The sequence below is a fragment of the Amblyomma maculatum genome, chromosome 10 (genome assembly GCF_055883805.1).
Source record: "Amblyomma maculatum isolate TAMU_Amacu chromosome 10, ASM5588380v1, whole genome shotgun sequence".
In the NCBI taxonomy this organism is placed as follows: domain Eukaryota; kingdom Metazoa; phylum Arthropoda; class Arachnida; order Ixodida; family Ixodidae; genus Amblyomma; species Amblyomma maculatum.
Window position 1 is genome coordinate 93,048,643 of NC_139353.1, and position 6,247 is coordinate 93,054,889.

Below are 6,247 nucleotides of genomic sequence, written 5' to 3' on the forward strand. Positions count from 1 at the left end.
ATAATTGTAATTTTTGTTTCGGGAAAACTCATGGGAGTTTCCTTTTCACCCTGTTCTCCTAAGGTTTTTTGTAAAATAGGAATACTTGAAATGAAACACCAGTATAGCAACAGCTTTATTAACATCAAAATATTGCTCACTTCAAAGACATTTTACATGTACAACCAACTCCATTTCTCCAAACACATCGTAACCGGACAGCTACGATTTGTCTTCTTTACGATGTCAACGAACTTTCTTTGAGTGCTGTCAGCTAGTCTGGAAGTCTAGCAAGATGTGTGAACTAGACGGGAAGAAAGGTCATGTAATGACAGTTGCTGTGCTTTTTATGAGGCATTTGCTACACAGCTTCAGAATCACAGTAACATGAAATGGCGAAGAGAAATCGAATCCCTTCCTAACAAAAGCTGCTGCACGTACAGTAGACTTCGTGATCGGGCCCAAACATTGACACATATTACATGTCTGCAAATCGAGTGCTAGTGAAAATACGCATACAGTTTACATTACAATACTTGTTTGTGAAACTCTACCAGTGCGTGTCCAAGGTGTGCATGCGTTCTTACAGGAGGAGTGCAAAGTGCGAAGCTGAGCATGGTTTGATTTGTGATCTATTTTTGACGAATAATAGTTTCTGAAGTTGATTATGCTCAGAGGGCTTGACCCCTTGCGTTTATTTATAATATGTTTAGGTAGTTTTCTTCCAGATTTGATTGCGGCTACGGCGGTCGGGATCAACCTACCCGTGTCGCTTAAGAAAACATGAGAACAATACAATATGCCTAAAGATGTCATGTAGCAACCTCCCGGCCAGATGCTTACATCACAGCGCAATTACGGCAGAATGTGACACATTCCAGCCATAATATTGCACTGGCCTCTCAGGCACAATCATCTTATATACAACAAAATGCGGCCGCACAATGCTTTCACTAAAAAGCTAACATGAGCATGCACTATAATTTCTTACATGATCGAGGCACTCTCCTTGCGTGTCGCATCATTGTTTCATATAATCAACAATTAGCACTAAGCAGCTAAGTCACTAAACTTTTAGAAATTCGCCAGGGAAGAAGCTGCAAGAATCAAATTTTATCCTCTATCCTTTTTTTGTGTATCGGCATCTATAACAACCACATTTTCGTGGTTTGTTTCTGCACCAGGCAGTGTTTATTTAGCAGTTTCGCATTTAAGGGCGCAATATGGTTTTTTGAAAGGATTGCGTTTAGTATTAGATCACCACTGTGCAACAGAAAAAGTATGGCTGTACATGCAAAAAAAATGAAATGAGTACAATTACATCGTTACTTTTTCCAGTCTGGAAATGCAGTGCAATTAAACTCCGTTTTTGACCTATACAGGCTTTCCTATATACTCCCAAAGCGATTACAAATTGGCATGCCATTAACCTCATTCGGAAAGTTAGTGGAGTACGCTGCTCGTGAAGAGAGTGCTGCAGCCCGCGTTGCGTCTACGACACCATCTCTGGTGCTTGGTGTTGCTACTCCAAAACGATCGCCTCTACTTGCAACCTGTCACAGCACTTAAAAGTGATACATGGGCAACAACTCGTGTAGAGTGCCGTGAATGCAGAAGCCGCAATGTGAATCAATTAAAAGCTGACCGCATGGTTAACCTCCGCCTTATGGGACGGGGACGCTTCGAACGAGCAGTGCAGCGGGTCAACCGGCCAGCAATCAACTCTCCCAAAAAGATGAGGATACTGGCGGCGCTGAAAAATGCGTACAAGTAGAATACAGAGGCCATGTCGCTCAGCTTCAGGTCCTCGGCTTGCTCAGCGATGCGGCAGCGGTCCATGGGAGGTACAGAGACCACGTATTCCCGGAGCACGATACCGCCTTCCTGTACAGCGGTCATCCTGAGAGAAACAAAAACTCTAAGAGCGGTGCAGCACTTGCACTGAAGAAATGCGAAAGGCTGAGCGTTGCTCCTGCGGTTGCGATGTTACATTCGTGTCGGCGTTAGTTTAGTGCTGCTGCACTCCTAACCCCTGTATCACAAAAACCAGTTATCTGAAGCCTATTTGACCTTTCACCTTTCCTAGGGACAGTGACACGGGGAGGAAAAAACACAGCCCCGTGACGCAACAGGCCTACACGTGTTTTCGGTCTGGTACAGAGGAGACGACAGGTTGCGACGTTGGAGTAACGCTACACATGTGCACCTGTTCAGAGGCGAGGCGAAAAGGCTTCTGCTCCAAAAATGCCGCGCTGGGCAGAGGTGGCTCACCCCGCTTTGCATCCCCTGCTAGGCAGTCTTTATTAATTTATGTCATTGCTCGCTTCAAGGACTGCATGAAGGGGAACCGGAGCCGTCGTAGTTGTCTGATGAAGACTATCGTCGCGTATTAAGACAGAAAAAATACCGGGCAAGACGACAGCCGCAGTAGGATTCAACGGAAGACGATGTCCTGGCTAGAAAAAAAGAAGCATGTGGACACACAGAGGCAGTATGTACAGAACGAAATCAGCAAGAAACCGATAAGGGCAATAGAATAGTGTTAGAGAGCCTGTATTTTAAAACTCTGCACTTGTGGAGCACGTTAAGGACACGTCAAACTTCTTCACTGACCCCGAAATTATGTTTTGCCAAACTATTGTACAATGCCTGATATGTAACCAGCCCCATCGCAAATAAAAGCATTACTTTATAAAGATCATATCTGTGAAGCACATGCAATGTGTGGTCTGGACACACAGCCGTCTGATAAACAAAGAAAATAACTTTTAATAATTGAGACACAGCAAACACAATCCTGTCAAAGTACTCTGCTGCTGTACGATACTACATGATTAACCGAGTTTAACCGTCTGTATTGTTTTATTTTCCTCTCTGTCACGCCGTCTTGTTAATTCATTCGACACTATGCTCGCGGAGCCCGCCCGCACTTTGCGCAGGTGTATTTACCTGCGTTAAACGAAGGAGTAGCGCAGTAAGAACATGACGTTGATTGACAATTAATCAACTCACAAAGCGAGTGTTTTGCAGTTGAAACTTGTTGAAGACGGGAATGTTTACTGGAGAGCGGTAGAGTGTGTTACAATTCTAAATGAGGCCCGGTAGTATAGCGCTCTTATGCGTGGGCCAATGAAGCTCATCTGTTTTTTTTTTCTGGTGCAGGTTCGTAACGCAGTCGCGACAGTCGTTTTTTGTAAGCCTAAGTCCGTAATGAAAGGTTTCGTCCACAAATGTTGGTGACGTCACTAATGAGGCAAAATATGCCTTCGACTTAAAAGAACGTAGGCGGCGTGTTTTCTTAAAGCGCATAACAAAGAAGAAAGCAAGGTAAGCAGTTTTTTGTCCAGGGTTGCCAGATCACACTCACTTCTGAGGCGCGGACATCCACATGTGAATCAATCATATTCTGTAAAGGTGGGTGTGCCTAAGGGGCAAATAACAAAATTCGAGCAGACGTTCTACGTCCTGTTGCCGTTTCATATTTTTCAAAATCCACCCTTCGCTATATTAAGGAAATAATTGATCCTTAGCATGCACTCAAGCGGGTTCAAATAGCTTTAAAACAAGGCTACGCAGCTTCTACAAAACATCGCACTATATAAAAGACTCGCACTGGTTCGGGTTTAGAACCCGGGATAACATCTGGCCGGGACAGCCGCTGAACAGTTGGCGTTATCTGGATTGTTCGCTTGGTAAGGCAAGAGCGGATTGATCAACACTTCAAAATTGGCATAGCGTTGTCAAATGTTTACGCGAAAACTCTAATGTGATTACTTCTCAAACGGCAGCAATTACTCCTTAGCACCGATTTACGCGTAGCCAAATGGCTGCAATGAAAAGCTACAAAGTTTGCACTCAACATTTGTAGATGCTATTCATTAATGGCCCCCGCATTACAATTCTCCACCGTGGGACATTTCCTGAAATATTAGCACAATTCGCATCCCGAGTTATTTGTGATCCCGACCCGGTTTTGCTGCTTAGCACTGTAACTACGCCAAAGAGGAGGTCGTCCAAGCTGCGAACCCCGGGAAAGGAAAAAATGTTTCTCTTCGGGGAAGACAGAGAAGATTCGAAAGAAGAATACAGAGAGAGCCCCAGAAAGAGTTTTCACTCGCGTACTATGTGTTTGGGGAGATGAAAGAAGGTCTAAAAAGAGAAGGGAAACAAAAAAAATGGGGCTAAGAACATGGACCGCAGGCAAAGTCACACTACAAAACATCCCCGGGAATCGGAAAATGCGCCAGTCTTCTGTGAGGGCCCCCGGCTCCGTCGGATACAGTATAGAACAGCCCCTGCAGTCAGCGCCGAACACAAGGAATTCACGCAACATTCATAGGCACAGTCTGCTTAACGCCGGGTTTTTTTAGGACTGGTGAGGCTGGAGCAGCCACTGGGCCAACTATTAACGATCTTCAAAGACTGGGCTGAATGTCAATAGCACTTTCAGTCCACTTTTGCTTCTGATGTGTTAATGCCGGACAGCAGACATACATTGCGTGTAAGTGACCTTTAGGGTTATGAGAATCGGCTGCCCTGGGACGCTGAGTGATCCGGACATTGACATGGATCCTAAACAAGCCTAAACCTTAGGCCATCACGTGCGCTCTACCTGCCACGTCATTCAGGGTGTGAACGGCTTATGCAGAGTTGCTAAATCCCTTGCCCGTCTCGTCTTCCATCCGTATTTTGGACCGAGGCGCTGTGACCACTCGTCTAGGGACAGTGGAAGTGCGGTAAGTGCTTCGGCAATGCGGATGTGCATGAAATCGGAAAGGATGGCCAAGGAATGTTTCTTATAAAAATCCCGTTTGCCCTCATGCCGAACTGCAATCGTTACAGCATCATATAGAGAGCAAGGATATTTCTCAGAAGTAGCTGCTAGAACAAGCTATCGACAATGACGGTCATTGTACTTTTTGACTAATTTAGCTGCGGCAAGGAGATCGGTGAGCTTTGCCGAGGCCATATTTGTCCGTTGAGTTCTGTCCCCTGATATTACCCATATTCTCTTGAGGCGGGGACAGCTTTTCGAGACAGATTCAAGAGAAACACGACGAACGGCGTATGCGTGGAAAGTTGAGCGGCAGTTGTCGCTGCTTAGTTTCTCAGGACCTTAAGACGCTTGATGGGAACTTGCCCACGCTATTCATGTGACCACTAGTCATGCATTTTGGCAATGGGCCTGCTTTTAGACGAAAAGGCTAGCAGTGTACCGGAACTTTTTACCTTCCACGTACGCCGGAGTGGAGTTACCATGAAAAACTACTTGGGCACTCCATCTAGGTGTTTGAAATCTATTTTCCGTGGTATGGTACTCTTTAACAGGCAAGACCAATGCTATAATAAGGGATTGGAGATAGCCTGGAAAATACTGTATCGATGCGTGCACTGCAAAGCAGCAGAAACACAAATCAAAGATTTCTCATGCTCCCCATCAGAAAGCAAGATTCATCTCTTTCTACTGTTGCCCGTCGATTCTAAATGGTAACGTAACAAGCACAGACGGTATCCACTATTCCAGCTCTCAAACTAACGAATAATGGTCGGAGACTGCTAATTGTGTTCGCCGCTTGCTGCACGCTTCTTTCGCCTGTTTCATTATCGCGCAAGCCAAGTCCCTACTCCAAAATTGCTCTGTGTGCAGAGCCGTTCCTACAACATTCCGATAGATATCATGCTTTCCGCCAAGCACGGAACAGGAACAGGAATTTGGCTTGCTGAAGCTGGAAAGTCGGCAGGAGATTGAAAAATCTCTAAGAGGGAACGAAAGGAGTGTGAGGCGGCAAAAGCGGTTCGTTGATGTGGCTATGAATGCGCTGATAAATACTCTTGTTCAAGAATATTTAGAGGCCTGCTCACAGTAACTGGCTAAAAATATTTTCGACCGGAATATGGACTGTGTCCTTTTAAGGGTATCCCAACTGCATTTATGGTTCATGTTTTATGGCTCCCATTGCGAATCCTCGTTCGCATTTTTTTATGATAGCTGATCGCTAATCAGTTGTCTTTTATTTGTACGTCTATTACCACGCACATACTCATAAGCATGCAGTTGAAGTCTACCACATAATGAGAAATACTACACGCAATAAATATATATCCGCACTCTAAACAAGCCACGTGTTATGGTCTCATGACTTCCCACAACCCACCAACCAGTCATGCACGGCCATATCACATCCTTTTCAATGCGAGATTTTCCTTCAAATTCGTTACACAGTATTCGCTATACACTTGAATGTCTCTGTTTTATGGGCCCATCTTT